The sequence below is a fragment of the Monodon monoceros genome, unplaced genomic scaffold, assembly GCF_005190385.1.
Source record: "Monodon monoceros isolate NGI ecotype Baffin Bay Population unplaced genomic scaffold, NGI_Narwhal_1 Super_Scaffold_4, whole genome shotgun sequence".
NCBI classification, from domain to species: domain Eukaryota; kingdom Metazoa; phylum Chordata; class Mammalia; order Artiodactyla; family Monodontidae; genus Monodon; species Monodon monoceros.
The window spans coordinates 11,051,566-11,068,867 of record NW_021703781.1 but is presented as its reverse complement, the minus strand read 5'-3'; the positions used below and the strand labels follow the sequence as shown (position 1 = coordinate 11,068,867).

The window sequence follows — 17,302 nt, the reverse complement described above, 5'->3', positions numbered from 1 at the left end:
ACACAAGATTTCACGTACACTGGGACCCAGAACAAAGCAGTGACTCCACAGGAGCCTGGGCTAGACCACCCTGTGTGTTGTGGAGGTCTCCTGGGGAGGTGTGGGTTGGCTGTGGTGCAGAGGAGGGGCAAGGAGACTGGAGGTGGAGGCCCCATAAAATATTGATTGGCACGAGCTCTCCGAGAGGTGGCCATTTTGGCACTGAGACCTGGCTCCACCCAACAGCCTGCAGGCTCCAGTGCTAGGATGCCTCAGGCCAAACAACCAGCAAAGGGAGAACACAGCCCCAACCATCAGCAGACAGGCTGCCTAAAGTTGTACTGAGCTCACAGCCACTTTAAACACACCCCTTGACATGGCCCTGTCAACCAGAGGGACAACACACAGTTCCACACACCAGTGGGCAGGCAGCAGTCCCTCCCTCCAGGAAACCTGCAAAAGCCCCTGACCTAAACTCACCCACAAGGGTGCAAACACCAGAAGTAAGAGAAACTACGATCCTGCAGCCTGCGGAAAGAAGACCGCAAACAGAAAAGTCAGACAGAACGAGACGGCAGAGGAGTATATTCCAGATGAAGGAACAAGATAAAAACCCAGAAGAACAAGTAAGTGAAGTGGAGTTAGGCAATCTTCCCCCAAAATAATTCAGAGTAAAGATGATCCAAGATCTTAGAAAAAGAATGGAGGCACAGATCGAGAAGACACAAGAAATGTTTCACAAGTCTTAGAAGGTTTAAAGAACAAACACTGATGAACAATACAATAACTGGAATGAAAAATACACTAGAAGGAATCTATAGTGGAATAAATGAGGCAGAAGAATGGGTAAGTGAGCAGTATCAGAGACCTCTTGGGTAGCATTAAATGCAATAAATTCACATTATAGAGGTCCCAGAAGGAAAAGAGAAAGAGAAAGGTCCAAGAAATTATTTGAAGAGATTATAGCCAAAAACTTCCCTAATGTGGGAGAGGAAACATTCAGTCTCGAAAGCATAGAGTCCCATGCAGGATAAACCCAAGTAGCAACAGGCCAAGACACATGTTAATCAAACTGACAAAAATTAAAGACAAAGAAAAAATATTAAAAGCAACGAGAAAGCACAAATAACATACAAGGGGTGGTGACTTCGCTTTGGCCGCTGTGCAGTACTACCGTTAAGAGGCTCTAATTCCCTGAGACTTAAGAGTCTCAGGCCACTTGAGGCATGTGAGGCGAAATGGTTCTGGGCAAGAGGATCAGGTGGTGGCAATGGAGGGGCCACCGCCATCTCAGGATACCTGTAGGGAAAAAGCCTGAGGGGCCCTCTCAGTCATTGGAGACTGCGCTTTCTTCCTTTGCCGGGCCCTGCCTACCGCGAAGATGAGTTCGGCCTGGGTCACTTCTTTCGAGAAGGAGCATATCTGGATGTATCTGCAGGCACTCAACTTTGAGCCGGGCTCGGTGACTATAGCTGGTGGAAAGATCGTGTTGCACAGGCACCTCGGAGTGAACATGTTTGACAAGTTGAACAGTGATGACTTTCAGATAGCTTCTTATTTTTTGTTTCAAACCCTTGACCAGTCTCTCACTAAAGAAGTTTTCAAACTTTGTTGGCCTCCATTTGACCAAAAATGTGATACTGAATTCCGAAAACATTGCTGTGAATGGTTAAAAAAGATTTCTGCTGAATGTGGAAGTAGCTTTCCTCAAGTTGTTGGTTCACTATTTCTTTCTCCTGGTGGTCCTAACTTTATTCATCTGATGGATCACTTTGCAAGTTTTGTTGCAATAAATTATATAAAAACCCATTCTAAAAATTCTTCTGTACATTTTAGAGATATTTAACGTAAAGCCACAAGATTTGTGCAAGTGCATTGCCAGATGCCATGTAGCACATAACAGAGTTTTACAAATTTTGCAAAGAGAAGATTGTTACCTGAAAATGCACAACTATCAGTTAAACAAATATGAAATTTGAGATCAGAATGTATAGGACAGCAAAACCAAATTAAAAAAATGGAACCCTATGATGACCAAATTAATATACAAGAGAAAATTCAAAAGGTTCGGTCTTTGTGGGCTTCAGTGAATGAAACACTCATGGCTTTGGAGAAAGAGAAGTTGTTAGTTCAGTCCTTAGTCTGGTTAACCAATATACTTCAGATGGAACTAATGTTACTATCAATATTCCAAGGCTCTTACTTGACAAAATTGAGAAACAAATGTGTCAGCTGCACATAGGAAATGTTTAAGAGGCTGGAAAATTGAATCTCTTAACAGTCATTCAGTTTTTAAAATGAAATCTTGAAAGTAATGAAATATGAACATTGTCAGGCTAACCAAGCAAGACTGGCAATAGACCTTCACTTCCTTGAAAAAGAGACCAAATTTCAGAGAAAGAGTGTCAGATCTGAAGCATATGAGGTATAAAATAAAAGAAGATCTCACAACTATAAGACATTCTATCGTTGAAAAACAAGAATGGCATAAAAATTGGAAAGAATTTCTCGACCTCCTTTCAGTCTAATTAAAAGTTGGACTCCAGCTGTGGATCTTTTATCACCTATGTCTCTACCCTTTCATTTGATCCTGCCTCAGAAGAAGCATATGCGAAGAGTATTCTGGGTACCCTGGTACCCTGCTTCACTTCCAGATACACCTAAGCAACATATCCAGGAAAATGATTGCAGAAGGGCAAGTGATATAGTGGAAACTAAATGTGATCTAGCCAACAGCCCTGCTTCTTTCCTGTTGCAGCCCATTTCACCATCAGATAGAAACAGTGTTACACTACTTGAAAAGGACACAAAGTCGACAACTCCTAGAGAGAAAAATGAAACAGTTTCTAAGAAAACACCAGAACTTGAAGTGGAAGACTCTTCATCATCAAGTATTGCAGAGTAGTGCATTTGGAGGGTCTCTGCCAGCTAAAAAAAGTGATCCATTCCAAAAAGAGCAAGATCATCTGGTAGAAGAGGTTGCAAGGGCAGTTTTATCTGATTCACCACAGCCTTCTAAAGGAAAAGAAGTAATATTAGAGGAACTAATTGACTCTCTAGTTTCTAACCCATTCTTAACAAGGAATCAAATCCCCCGAACTCCAGAAAACTTGGTAAGTGAAAGCAGGAGCTCATGGAGAAAAGCTGTTAAAATAGAAGATAACAGAAGTACAGAACCAATTCAAATGGATACAGAACATACAGAAGTATTGCCAGAATCCTTACCTGTGGTGCATAATCAAAGAGTTTAACATGGCCAGTTTTTTCTCAGCAACCACTGTGTCCGATTCTAGCCATTCTCATTTGCCTGAAGAGAAAGTTGTTTCAGATTGCCTCAAGTGTGTGTGCTTCAGAAACCTGTGCTGACCAGTTGCATAGGTGAACCAACAAAACAAAATCTGTCAGATTTGTTAAATAAGGACATAATTTGTAAGCAAGATTTCGAATGTACAACTTTACAGAACAAGCTTTTAGAAACTAGCCAAATAGAGACATTCTCCCCTGCTGTAGGCAATAGGAGAGATGTGATAGGTAGCAGTGAAAAAGAGTATATTAAAATATCAGACCACTCGAAAGCTTCTTACAAAAGATCTTTCCATGCATAAAAGTATGTTATGGAACTCTTTTCAGATATCAAGTGGAATTAGTTCCAGTTTTAAAGGTAGTGATTTTGGCATATTACATGAAATTCTTCCATAAGAAGTTGGTCACTTAAGTCTTAATAGCTCCAGTAGTACAGAGGCCAATTTTAAACTGGAACCAAATAGTCCTATGCACGGTGGCATTTTCCCAGAAGGTGTTGTGGGAGGAAGACAGAATACTCCAGAATCAGACTTTAATTTACAGGCTACTTGCAGTGGATATGAGGCTCTGAGGAAATCTCTGTCCAAGCAAAGGGAAGAAATTTGCCTCTCTAATCCTGAAACACTTGAAAGACACAAACCAGAATTGAGCCTTACTTCCCAATACATGCAAACTGATGATATGCTTAACTGTTTGGGCACTCATGATTTGAACATTGACTATACAAAACCATCTTCATGCATGTCCCTTGGTGAAAGAAAACGGTCTCTTTCACCACTAATTAGGTTTTCTCCAGTGGAACAAAGATTGAGAACCACAATACCATGTAGTCTTGGAGAACTTCTACCTAATTTAACAGTCAATTTTGCTGAAGAAGAAATCTTGAATAAGAGGCTTGATGCAAAAGAATCTCCATCTGACTTGAAAGATGAAGCAGTAGCCCAGTCAATTTAACTATGATGAACTTAAGTTGAAGCAACGTCACAGGATAAAAACTGATTTGTAATTTAAATACACATTGGAAGTGTAACTGTTTTTCAAGGTCTAAAAAAGTCCTAAATAATGCTTTTTAGCCCTCTCTACTGATTTTAGGTAAGGAGAGTATGTTTGGATTTTCTCTCTCTGTATAGATATGGGGTTGAAATGTGAAGTATTTGGAAAGCAAACAAGTTATGAGAAGCGATTTTGGTTTCTTGCATAATCTTGTAAGCATGAAGTAAACGGCAAAGTATTAGGTTAACTAATTCATTATGTTCTAATTTCAGATAATTAACATAAGGATGAGTAGTTTTTGATGTGTTTTATTAAGTGGTTAACTTAATAGCCATTGGATATATTGATCTTTCTTTTTAGGGAAATAACTTTTATTGTTTCTTTTTAGAACATTCTGGTACTAAACAAAAAAAGTGAGGGAAGTAATGCTTTGGGGTGTATAATCAAAATGACAATATTTAAGTTTGGGAAAGCTCTAAAGAGGCTTAATGATTACTCAGGTAGGTTGATCCTGAAAAATGATGTTTGATGGAATAAAGTGCATGTGATGATAGTGAAGACTGGAGCAGGATAAATTTAGAAAAAAGGAAAAAGGTGGAAGATGACTAGATACTTTTGAGGGACACTAACTATAAATCCATTCAGTGGGTTGTATAGCAGTTTTATATTTAGTCTAATTTAGACTTTGAGAATTTAACTCTAGTTTTTTTTTTTAACAGAAAAAATGTAAATTAAAAAATTAGTCTGTGTTTTTTTTTTTGGAGGGCCACTGTTTTGGGGGAAGGGAGCTTATTTTTTCTTTAATTTTTAAAAATTTTTTGTTGGAGTATGGTTGCTTTGCAATGTTGTGTTAGTTTCTGCTGCACAGTGAAGTGAATCTGCCATAATCATACACACATCCCCTCCCTCTTGGGCCTCCCTCCCTCCCACCCCCCATTCCACCCAACTGGGCCATCACAGAGTGCTGAGCTGAGCTCCCTGTGCTATATAGCAGGTTAAGGGAGCTAATTTTTTTTTTTTTTAAATAGTGATCTTGGGGTCTTCTTATTTATTTATTTTTATTTAATTTATTTTTGGCTGTGTTGGGTCTTCGTTTCTGTGTGAGGGCTTTCTCTAGTTGTGGCAAGCGGGGGCCACTCTTCATTGTGGCGCGCAGGCCTCTCACTATCGCGGCCTCTCTTGTTGCGGAGCACAGGCTCCAGATGCACAGGCTCAGTAGTTGTGGCTCATGGGCCTAGTTGCTCCGCGGCATGTGGGATCTTCCCAGACCAGGGCTCGAACCCACGTCCCCTGCATTAGCAGGCAGATTCTCAACCACTGCGCCACCAGGGAAGCCCAAGGGAGCTAATTTTGATAGTTACTTTCCTCCTCAAAAACCATCAGGTCCCCACTGCCTACAGAACAGCTTCAAATTAACTTGAGAAAATTGAATTTGGGGTTAAATAACTTGTTCAGTGTTACACAGCTAAGTCAGTGGTGAAGCTAGGATTTGACCCTATTTTCCTTCCTTAATATACCAACAAGACCTCCTAGAAGTAACTAAAGGGCCAGGATGTAGGATATGGCTGCAAGAGTGGGCCTTCTGTACTCTAAATGGGAGTCAGATGTGAGGCCTCTTGTACAGTGTCCTGCCTCATGTAGTTAGACCCCCCTGGCCAAGAAACGGGCTTGTCTTTAGCATCCAAGTGAATACATGCCATTGCCCTCTGTGAACCAGGAGGTTAAGCACACTCTGGAAGGGTGATAGCACCTACAGCACCCCTGTGTCTAGCCTCAACTCTTAACCATCACAGCCTTATCCAATTTGCCAAGAAACTGGCAAAAAGAGGAGAAAAGTTTTAGGGAAGAGTTCTGGAAGTGGATGGGCTTAATAGTTCATCTTCTCTCACTCATTTTGGCTTACTTTCTGTGTTGCTTGTTTGATCCAAGTTTGAAGGCCAGTCTTTTTTTGTGTGAGAAAAGACAGAAGAAAACCACAAATAACTACCTTCTTTGCAGTGGAAAAGAAAGAGAAAGAGAAAAGCTTCTCCTAAGGTGCCATATTCTTTTATTAGTTAATAGAGCAAATAGGGACTCTGTAAGTCTACTGGGAAACTATCCTTTAGTCTTAAGAAACCTAGTATCGGTAAATCCAAAATTAACACGTTAAGGAGAAGGTAGAGCTATCATATTAGCATCTACAAAATGCCAGAACTATTCCTGGATACTTAATAATACATATCATTTAATTCTTACACCTCTGTAAGATAGTGATATTGTACCTATATTACAGGTAATGATACCAAAGCTAGGGAGCTTAAATGACTTGTCTAAGATGGACTCGAGGAATTACCTGGGATACATCTTAAAAAAACGTATATTCTGTAGGTCTAAAATGAGGATTAGAAATCTGCATTTTAAATAGCTTCCCTGGTAATTCTTTGGCTCAATAAAAAGCTTGAGAGCCACTGCTAGGAGATACAGATTCACATTTAGCCCTGGGGTATCTTCAAGAAGCTAGGTACACTATTACATACATACTGCTTTAGAGATTTTAGCTCTCTGATGAGGAAGCTGAAGTTCACCCATAAGTGTGGGCCCTGAATTATTGAGAATCAAACGATCAAAATATCTTTGGATATTAATGGATTTACAAAAACCACACTGCTGTTAAGTGAGTCATACCTGTGATAGGCTGAGAGTTTTTGGCATTCTTCCCTGTCCTTTGTATGCCAGTAGTATAAACAAAAGTATATTAAATCTGTCACTTTCTCCTAAACCATTTTGATTATGACTTACTGCCTTCAGCCTCTTCCTTATCCAATACTGCCTGCATACCTGCCTTTTGACCTTAAGGGACTGCTTTGACCATATCACTTCTTTGTTTAAAATTCCACTAATGGTTCATTGTTAATTCCAGAATCGAGCTCAAATTTAAAGGCATATAAGGTCTCCTCCATAGATTGCTCTTTTCCCCCTTCCACTATGACCTCCATTTTTTTTTTTTTTTTACTGAAATGCTTTGGTGGGCATGTGTCTTTAAAAAATCTTAATTCACAGTTCTGAAGCTGGAATATCCTACCCTCATCTCCCAGCCTTTCACAGTTATAGTTGTCCTTTAGGGTTCAGAACAAATCTCACTTTCACCTTGAAGTCTTAATCTCTTATCCATGGGACTGTCCCTTCTCTGAAATCTCCTATGGCTTATGTTAACTTTTATTCACTTAGTATTCATTTATTGCTTTTATTGTATTTTTTCATGTTTGTATGTGATTTCTCCAGTTGTATTGATTAAATACATAAAGACATACATACTTACGTAGATGTGTGTGGGGGGGGTGTCCATACATACATATACTCCAAGGGCCATAGATCATCCTTAGCAGGTACTGAATTACTGGAATTGTTTTCTTTGCCTTCTGTGTGATGGAATTCAAGTAATGGTAAAGAGGGAGGGCTACTTTATTGCTGTAAGAGTACTTTTTCTCATTACATTCACAAATGAGAATAAATTCTCATTCACTATTCATAAGATGGAGGTATGTAAACTGACTTCTCTGTCAGTTTGAAACTTTAGATAATGCCCCTATGTTCTAATTGTTTTAAATGTTTAAAGAGGACAAGCATATAATGTTGCTTAACATGAAAAATGTTATGAAGTGGAATAAAGACTATTCGTTGTTAAAGAAAATCAATTTGGGGAAATTTAATTGAGAACAAAAATATAAGTATTTTGAAACCATACTTTACCATGTGTTTCTTCACCCTGATCTATGGAGTCAATTTTATTTAATTCTTGAGACCTGTATAAAAGGAAACTCTGTTTTTTCCCTATTCTGAGTATACTAAAATTAAAGAAGATATGTTTAAGGACATTTTCCTCAATGTAAAGAAAGTATTTGCTAAAGTAAAATTCTCTTTCACATTAAGTTGCAGATACATAGTTGATATACCTTTCGCCTTATGTACTGTGAATGTTAAACCCACATCCTGAATTTAAAATATTTGTGAATCCTCCATGGGACTATTTGTAAATGTTTTACATACTAGTCTTGAATAAACGTTCAGTATTATACCAAAAAAAAAAACAAAACCAACAAAAAAACCATACAAGGGAACTCCCATAAGGTTATCAGCTGATTTTTCAGCAGAAACTCTACAGGCCAGAAAGGAGTGGCACAATATATTTACAACCAAGAATATTCTACCCAGCAAGGCTCTCGTTCAGATTCAACAGAAAAATCAAAAGCTTTACAGATAAGCAAAAGCTAAGAGAATTCAGCACCACCAAACCAGCTTTACAACAAATGCTCAAGGAACTTCTCTAGATGGAAAAGAAAAGGCCACAAATAGAACAAGAAAATTACGAACAGGAAAGCTCAACAATAAAAGCAAACATACAGGAAGGAAAGGAAATCATCCACACACAAATACAATATCAAAACCAGCAACTATGAGAAGAGGAGAGTACAACTGTAGGATATTGTAAATGCATTTGAAATTAAAAGACTAGCAACTTAAAACAATCTTGTTTACGTATAGACTGCTATATCAAAACCTCATGGTAACCACAAATCAAAAAACTATGATATATACACACTAAAAAGAAAAAGGAATCCAAACATACACTAAAGATAGTCACCAAATCACAAAAGAAGAGGACAAAAGAGGAAGGGAAGAAAAAAGACCTACAAAAACAATCCCAAAACAATTAACAAAATGGCAATAAGATCATACAAATCGATAATTGCCTTAAAGGTAAATGGATTATTAGGCTCCAACCAAAAGACACAGACTGGCTGAACAGATTAAAAAAAACAAGACTTGTATATATACTGTCTACAAGAGACCCACCTCAGACCTAGGGACACATACAGACTGAAAGTGAGGGGATGGAAAAAGGTATTCTATGAAAATGGAAATCAAAGAAAGCTGGAGTAGCAATACTCATATCAGACAAAATAGACTTTAAAATAAAGACTGTTACAAGAGACAAGGAAGCACACTACATAATGATCAAGGGATCAATCTAGAAAGAAAATGATACAATTGTAAATATATATGCACCCAACACAGGAGCACCTCTACATGTAAGGCAAATGCTAATGGCCATAAAAGGAGAAATCGACAGTAACACAATAATACTGGGGGACTTTAACACCCCACTTACAAAAGTGGACAGATCATCCAAACAGAAAATTAATAAGGAAACACAAGCCTTAAATGACACATTAGACCAGACAGACTTAATTGATATTTATAGGATATTCCATCCAAAAGCAGAATACACTTTCTTCTCAAATGCACATGGAATATTCTCCAGGATAGATCACATCTTGGGTCCCAAATCAAGGCTCGATAAATTTAAGAAAATTGAAATCATTTCAAGCATATTTTCTGACCACAACACTAAGAGTAGAAATCAATTACAGAAAATAAAATGTAAAAAAACACAAACACCTGGAGACTAAACAATATGTTACTAAACAACCAATGGATCACAGAAGAAATCAAAGAGGAAATCAAAAAATACCTAGAGACAAATGACAATGAAAACGCGATGATCCAAAACCTATGTGACACACCGAAAGCAGTACTAAAAGGGAAGTTTATAGCAATACAATCTTACCTCAAGAAACACGAAAAATCTCGTATCATTGAAACTAAAAGCTGGTTCTTTGAGAAGATAAAAAAAATTGATAAGCCTTTAGCCAGACTCATCAAGAAAAAAAGGGAGAGGGCTCAAATCAACAAAATTAGAAGAGAAAAAGGATAAGTTACAACGGACACCACAGAAATACAAAGGATCATAAGAGACTACTACAACTACATGCCAATAAAATGGACAACCTGGAAGAAATGGACACATTCTTAGAAACGTACAGCCTTCAAAGACCCAGCCAGGAAGAAATAGAAAATATGAACGGACCAATCACAAGTTCTGAAATTGAAACTGTGATTAAAAATCCAACAAACAAAAGTCCAGGACCAGATAACTTCACAGGCAAATTCTATCAAACATTACAGAAGAGTTAACACCTACTCTTCTGAAACTCTTCCAAAAAATTGCAGAGGAAGGAACACTCCCAACCTCATTCTACGAGGCCACCATCACCCTGATACCAAAACCAGACAAAGATACCACAAAAAAAGAAAATTACAGGCCAATATCACAGATGAACACAGATGCAAAAATCCTCAACAAAATACTAGCAAACTGAATCCAACAACGCATTAAAAGGATCATACACCATGATCAAGTGGGATTTATCCCAGGGATGCAAGGATTTTTCAATATCCACAAAAATCAGTGTGATATACCACATCAACAAACTGAAGAATAAAAATCATATAATTATCTCAATAGATGCAGAAAATACTTTTGACAAAATTCAACACCCGATTATGAGAAAAGCTCCCCAGAACGTGGGCACAGAGGGAACATACCTCAACATAATAAAGGCCATATATGACAAACCCACAGCAAACACCACTGTCAATGGTGAAAAACTGAAAGCATTTCCTTTAAGATCAGGAATGAGACAAGGATGTCCACTCTTGCCACTATTATCCAACATAGTTTGGAAATCCTAGCCATGGCAATCAGAGAAGAAAAAGAAATAAAAGGAATCCAAATGGGAAAGGAAGAAGTTAAAACTGTCACTGTTTGCAGATGAACTGATACTATGCATAGAAAATCCTAAAGATGCTACCAGAAAACTACTAGAGCTTATCAATGAATTTGGTAAAGTTGCAGGATACAAAATTAATACACAGAAATCTCTTGCATTCCTATACACTAACAATGAGAGATCAGAAAGGGGAATCAAGGAAACAATCCCATTTACCATCACATCAAAAAGAATAAACTACCTAGGAATAAACCTACCCAAGGAGGCAAAAGACCTGTACTCAGAAAACTATAAGATATTGATGAAAGAAACTGAAAATGACACAAACAGATGGAGAGATATACCATGTTCTTGGATTGGAAGAATCAATATTGTGAAAATGACTATACTACCCAAAGCAATCTACAGATTCAATGCAATCCCTATCAGATTAACAATGGCATTTTTCACAGAACTAGAACAAAAAATTTTTTTAATTTGTATGGAAACTTGTACAAAAGACCCCAAATAGCCAAAGCAATCTTGAGAAAGAAAAACGGAGCTGGAGGAATCAGGCTCCCTGATTTCAAACTATACTACAAAGCTACAGTCATCAAAACAGTATGGTACTAACACAAACACAGAAATACAGATCAATGGAACAGGATAGAAAGCCCAGAGATAAACCCACGCACCTATCGTCACCTAATTTATGACAAAGGAGGCAAGAATATACAATGAAGGAAAGACAGCCTCTTCAATAAGTGGTGCTGGGAAAACTGGACAGCTACATGTAAATGAATGAAATTAGAACACTCCCTAATACCTTACACAAACATAAACTCAAAATGGATTAAAGACCCAAATGTAAGGCCGGATACTATAAAACCCTTAGAGGAAAACATAGGCAGAACACTCTATGACATAAATTGCAGCAATATCTTTTTTGACCCACCTCCTAGAGTAATGAAAGTAAAAACAAAGATAAACAAATGAAACCTAATTAAACTGAAAATCTTTTACATAGCAAAGGAAGCCATAAACAAAATGAAAAGACAACCCTCAGAATGGAAGAAAATATTTGCAAATGAAGCAACTGACAAAGGATTCATTTCCAAATTATACAAACAGCTTATGCAGCTCAATATCAAAAAAACAAACAACCCAATCAAAACAACAACCAAAAAAAGACATACAGATGGCCAAGAGGCACATAAAAAGATGCTCAACAACACTAATTACCAGAGAAATGCAAATCAAAACTACAATGTTGTATCACCTCACACCAGTCAGAATGGCCATCATCAAAAAGTATATAAACAATAAATGCTTGAAAGGGTGTGAAGAAAAGGGAACCCTTCTACACTTTTGGTGGGAATGTAAATTGGTACAGCCACTATGGAGAACAGTATGGAGATTCCTTAAGAAACTAAAAATAGAGGGACTTCCCTGGTGGTCCTGTGGTAAGACTCCGCACTCCCAACGCAGGGGGCCCAGGTTCAATCTCTGGTCAGGGAACTAGATCCCACATGCCGCAGCTAAGAGTTCACATGCCACAACTAAAGATTCTGCATGCCGCAATTAAAGAAACAAAGAAAAAACCCAAAAAAGATCCCGCACGCCACAACAAAGATCCTGCACATTGCAAAAATATCCTGTGTGCTGCAACTAAGACCCCATGCAGCCAAATAAATAAATAAAATAAAGATTAAAAAAAAACCCTAGGGCTTCCCTGGTGGCACAGTGGTTGAGAATCTGCCTGCTAATGCAGGGGACCCGGGTTCGAGCCCTGGTCTGGGAGGATCCCACATGCCGCAGAGCAACTAGGCCCGTAAGCCACAACTACTGAGCCTGCGCATCTGGAGCCTGTGCTCCGCAACGAGAGGCCGCGATAGTGAGAGGCCTGCACGCCGTGATGAAGAGTGGCCCCTGCTTGCCACAACTAGAGAAAGCCCTAGCACAGAAATGAAGACCCAACACAGCCAAAAACAAAACAAAAACAAAAACAAAACCTAAAAATAGAGCTACCATATGATCCAGCAATCCCACTCCTGGGCATATATCTAGAGAAAATCATGCTTCGAAAAGATAAATGCACCCCAATGTTCATTGCAACACTATTTACAATAGCCAAGACATGGAAGCAACCTAAATGTCCATTGACAGAGGAATGACTAAAGAAGATATGGTACATACATTCAACGGAATATTACTCAGAAATAAAAAAGAATGAAATAATTCCATTTGCAGCAACATGGATGAACCTAGAGACTATCATACTATGTGAAGTAAGTCAGAGAAAGACAAATATCATATGATATCACTTATACATGGAAACTAATTCAAAAAATGATACAAATGAGCGTATTTACAAAATAGAGACTAACAGACTTAGAAAACAAACTTATGGTTACCAAAGGGGAAAGGTGGTAGGGAGGCATATGTTGGGAGGTTGTGATTAACATTTACACACTACTATGGATAAAATAGATAATGAACAAGGACCTACTGTATAGCACAGGGAACTCTACTCAAATATTCTGAAATAGCCTATATGGGAAAAGAATCTGAAAAAGAATCGATATATGTATATGTATAACTGACTCACTTAGCTCTATTCCTGAAACTAACATAACATTGTAAATCAACTATACTCCAATATAAAATAAAAGTTAAATTTTAAAAAGGAATCGTATGCATTATGACTGTCTACATAATTTCAAACAACAGTGAAAAAATTGTTTTTTAAGAAAAAAATAAAGCTATTTAGCATTTGACCCAATTTAATGAAAACACAACTTCAATATACTGACAGTATCTAAAATACTATATTTTGCCATTTAAACTTCCAGCGTTGTTATCTTTCAACCTTAAAGTTATAAACAATTATTTTCTAGAATATAATACTTTGTTTTATATGGTTTCTCTTCTACTTATTAAAACTTGATTAAAATTTTGTTACCTTTATTGAAAGGTGGAAACTTTTGCTCATATCATATTTTGCTATTCAGAACAATATAAAGCTCAAACCTATAAAGGATATGCTATATCAAGAACCCTCATTTTCAAGCTACTTATCATAATCCCAGTTCTTTACAAACCTACTTAGCCTCTATGCAGCTTTCTTACTTGGGAAGAAAAAGATAAGAATTTAATTTAATAATTCCTACCAGTTTACATGTAACTTGCTTCCTACTCATGCTGTGTGAATCAATTTTTAACTGACATTTTGAGATAAGTGACAGAAGACAATGATTCTGTGTTTAAAACCGGTGAAACAGTGATCCACATGTTGTTAATATTCAATAACCAGCCAATACTATCTTAGATCTATACGATCAAGTGTACTTCCAAATGCAGCTTCCCTTTTTTAGTAAGACTTCATCTTAAAGGTAATTCTAGCTACATTTCTCTACTTTACACACCAAATAATTCGAATAACTCTGGCTGTGCTGCTCACTGGTAATACTGAATGGAGAACAAATAAGTGGCACTTTCTATCCATCCAAAAGATGAAAATTGCTTTTTCAGAACAAACATTTCAAAAGCACTTTTCCAACAACAGCAATTATTAAAATGTAAACTGAAAACATAGCCAAATTATACTGATATATTTTATATGTTTGGCTCTTCTCTCAATGAACTTGTCTTGCAAAAAATGATCAGATATTTTAAAAAAAGATTTATTGAAATATAATTCACATACCATACAGCCATTCGTTTTAAGTGTACAAGTCAATGGCTTTTAGTAGTGCATCCGCCCCACAGTCAATCACAGAACATCTTTTTTTTTTTTTTAATAGCAGAATAAACCCTACACACCTTAGTTATCACTCTCCAAGCCCAACCTCTCCATGTCCCCTCTTCCCTCAACTACTAATCAGTTTCCTGTCTCTGGATTTGCCTATACTGGGTATTTCATTTAAATGGTATCATATAATAAGTGGTCCTTTGTGACTGGCTTCTTTCACTTAGCATAATATTTTCAAGGTTCATCCATGTTGTAAAAAGACTTTATTCCTTTTTATTGCTGAATAATATCTCATTGTATGGATATACCAGCTTTTGTTTATTTACTTGTCAGCTGATGGACATTTGATTTGTTACTACTTTTTGGCTATCATATATAGTGTTACTATGAACATTCATGTACAAGTTTTTTTAAAAATAAATTTATCTATCTATCTATTTTTGGCTGCATTGGGTCTTCGTTGCTGTGTGGACTTTCCCTAGTTGTGGCATGCAGGGACTACTCTTCATTGCAGTGCACGGGCTTCTCATTGCGGTGGCTCCTCTTGTTGCAGAGCACGGGCTCTAGGCATGCAGGCTTCAGTAGTTGTGGCACACGGGCTCAGTAGTTGTGGCACATGGACTTAGTTGCTCTGCGGCGTGTGGGATCTCCCCGACCAGGGCTCAAACCCATGTCCCCTGCATTGCTTAACCACTGTGCAACCAGGGAAGTCCTCATGTACAAGTTTTTGCATGAACGTATATTTTCTCTTCTCTTGAGTGTATGCCTAGGAGTTGAACTGTTGGTTCATATGGTAACTTTGTTTAACTCGCTAAGGAACTGCCAAACTGTTTTTCAAAGTAGCTACGCCATTTTACAATCCCACCAGCAGTGTACGTGGGTTCCAATTTCTCCACATACTCATCCACACTTCTTACTATCTAACTTGTACTTTTGATGTCATACCTAAGAGACCATTGCCTAATTCAAGGTCACAAAGATTTACACCTAAATTTTCTTCACCTAAATTTTCTTCTAAGAGTTTTACAGTTGTAACACTTACATTTAAGTTTTGGATCCATACTCAGTTAATTTTTATACATGGTGTACAGTAGGGGTCCAAGTTCATTCTTTTTCATGTGGATATGCAGTGATCTCAGCACCGTTTATTTTAAAAGATTATTTTTTCCTCATTTAATTGCTTTGGCACTATTGTCAAAAATCACTTGGCTATTGTATGATTTATTTCTAGACTCTCAATTCTATTCCATTACCACATTGTCTTGAATACTGTAGTAGCATTGTAGTATATTTTGAAATTGAGTAGTGTGAGTCCTCTAATTTTCTTCTTTTTCAAGATTATTTTGGCTATTCTGGGTCTCTTGACTTTCTATGTGAATTTTAGGATCAGCTTTTCAATTTCTGCAAAGAAGTTAGGTGAAACTTTGATAGAGATTGAGTTGAACCTATAGATCAATTTGAGTGATACTGTCATCTTAATGATATTGTCTTCTAATCCATAAAGATGACTGCCATTTATTTAGGTCTTTAGTTTATTTCAACATGACCAGATATAAATGCCTTAGAAGTATTTAATGAGGAAGTAAATTTACATTATCAATGAAAAGATCACTGTAAATTCATTCCTTGTTAACAGTCTATTATGGAAGTTAACAAGCATACACCAAGTTTAGAAACGAATATAATGAATCCCCATGTACATATCACCCAGCTTCAACAATTATTGACATTTTGCCAGTTTTGTTTCATCTATTTACCACCTACTTATATTCACCTTTTAATTTTTTGATGGTATTTTAAAATGTAATTTCAGACTTACAGAAAAGTTGCAAGAATAGTACTAAGTGCTCCCGTATCTTTCCTAAAGATTCTCCAATTATTCCATCTTAGACCCTCCATTCTCCTCTTTTCTCATTCCTCAAGTTTCGCTGGATCTCCCCTTCTCTTTCCAGTTGCTCTAGGGATGGACTTTGGAAAGGAGTTTGAGAAATAGTTGCACTGATTTTTTTTTTTTTAACTTAGAGGTAATTTGAAGGTTACACATTCTCAGTTTAAAGTTATTCTGAAGGTGTGGGATTTAGGTCATGATATATATTTTTTGTTGTTGTTGCTGTTAATCTCTACCTAATATCTGGGTTGGGAGATTCAGATTCAGCTATTTAGAAATCAGATTCATTCACTTATTTTTATCTTGTGTTAAGTTAAATCATTGTTGGAAAGAATTTTTAATTTTAGTAAAACTTCCTGAAAGGAAGATTTTGCAGTGAAATCTCTACCTTGGATGATTTTTAGCTATATTTTTAGCAGGTGGTTGAACTAAGTGGCTTCTCACATTGTCTTTGACAAATCATTCAGATTTGTAAAACTGGTTGAGGATGCGTATCATTCTGCTACTTAAATGTGTGTCCCTTCATTTTTTTTTTTTTACTTATTACAACTTTTATTAAGTACCAATTATTTACATATCAGCAGCATGCAATAGAAGAGGTGCCAAGATGTATAAACTAGCTACTGTCTCAAGAATATAAAATGGGGAAGAATGTGGAAAATGCAATATTAAAAGTTATCACATAATCTACCTGAAAGACAACATTAAGGGAATCAAGAAGTGTTTCAGAAAATATGTGACACTCTTCCTTGTAGGAGAAGTAAAAACAACTTATTAATATCAATATATAATTGACAT

At 37.1% G+C, this 17,302-nt stretch overlaps 1 protein-coding gene and 1 pseudogene across 3 annotated transcripts in view; one reads left to right on the top strand and one right to left on the bottom strand.

Moving 5' to 3' along the window:
* The window catches only part of PHYHIPL (phytanoyl-CoA 2-hydroxylase interacting protein like), a 99,260-nt gene that overhangs the window by 16,204 nt on the left and 65,754 nt on the right, over positions 1 to 17,302 (bottom strand). The gene's annotated exons all lie outside the window — the stretch shown is intronic.
* LOC114883266 lies at positions 1,143 to 5,041 on the top strand (annotated as a pseudogene).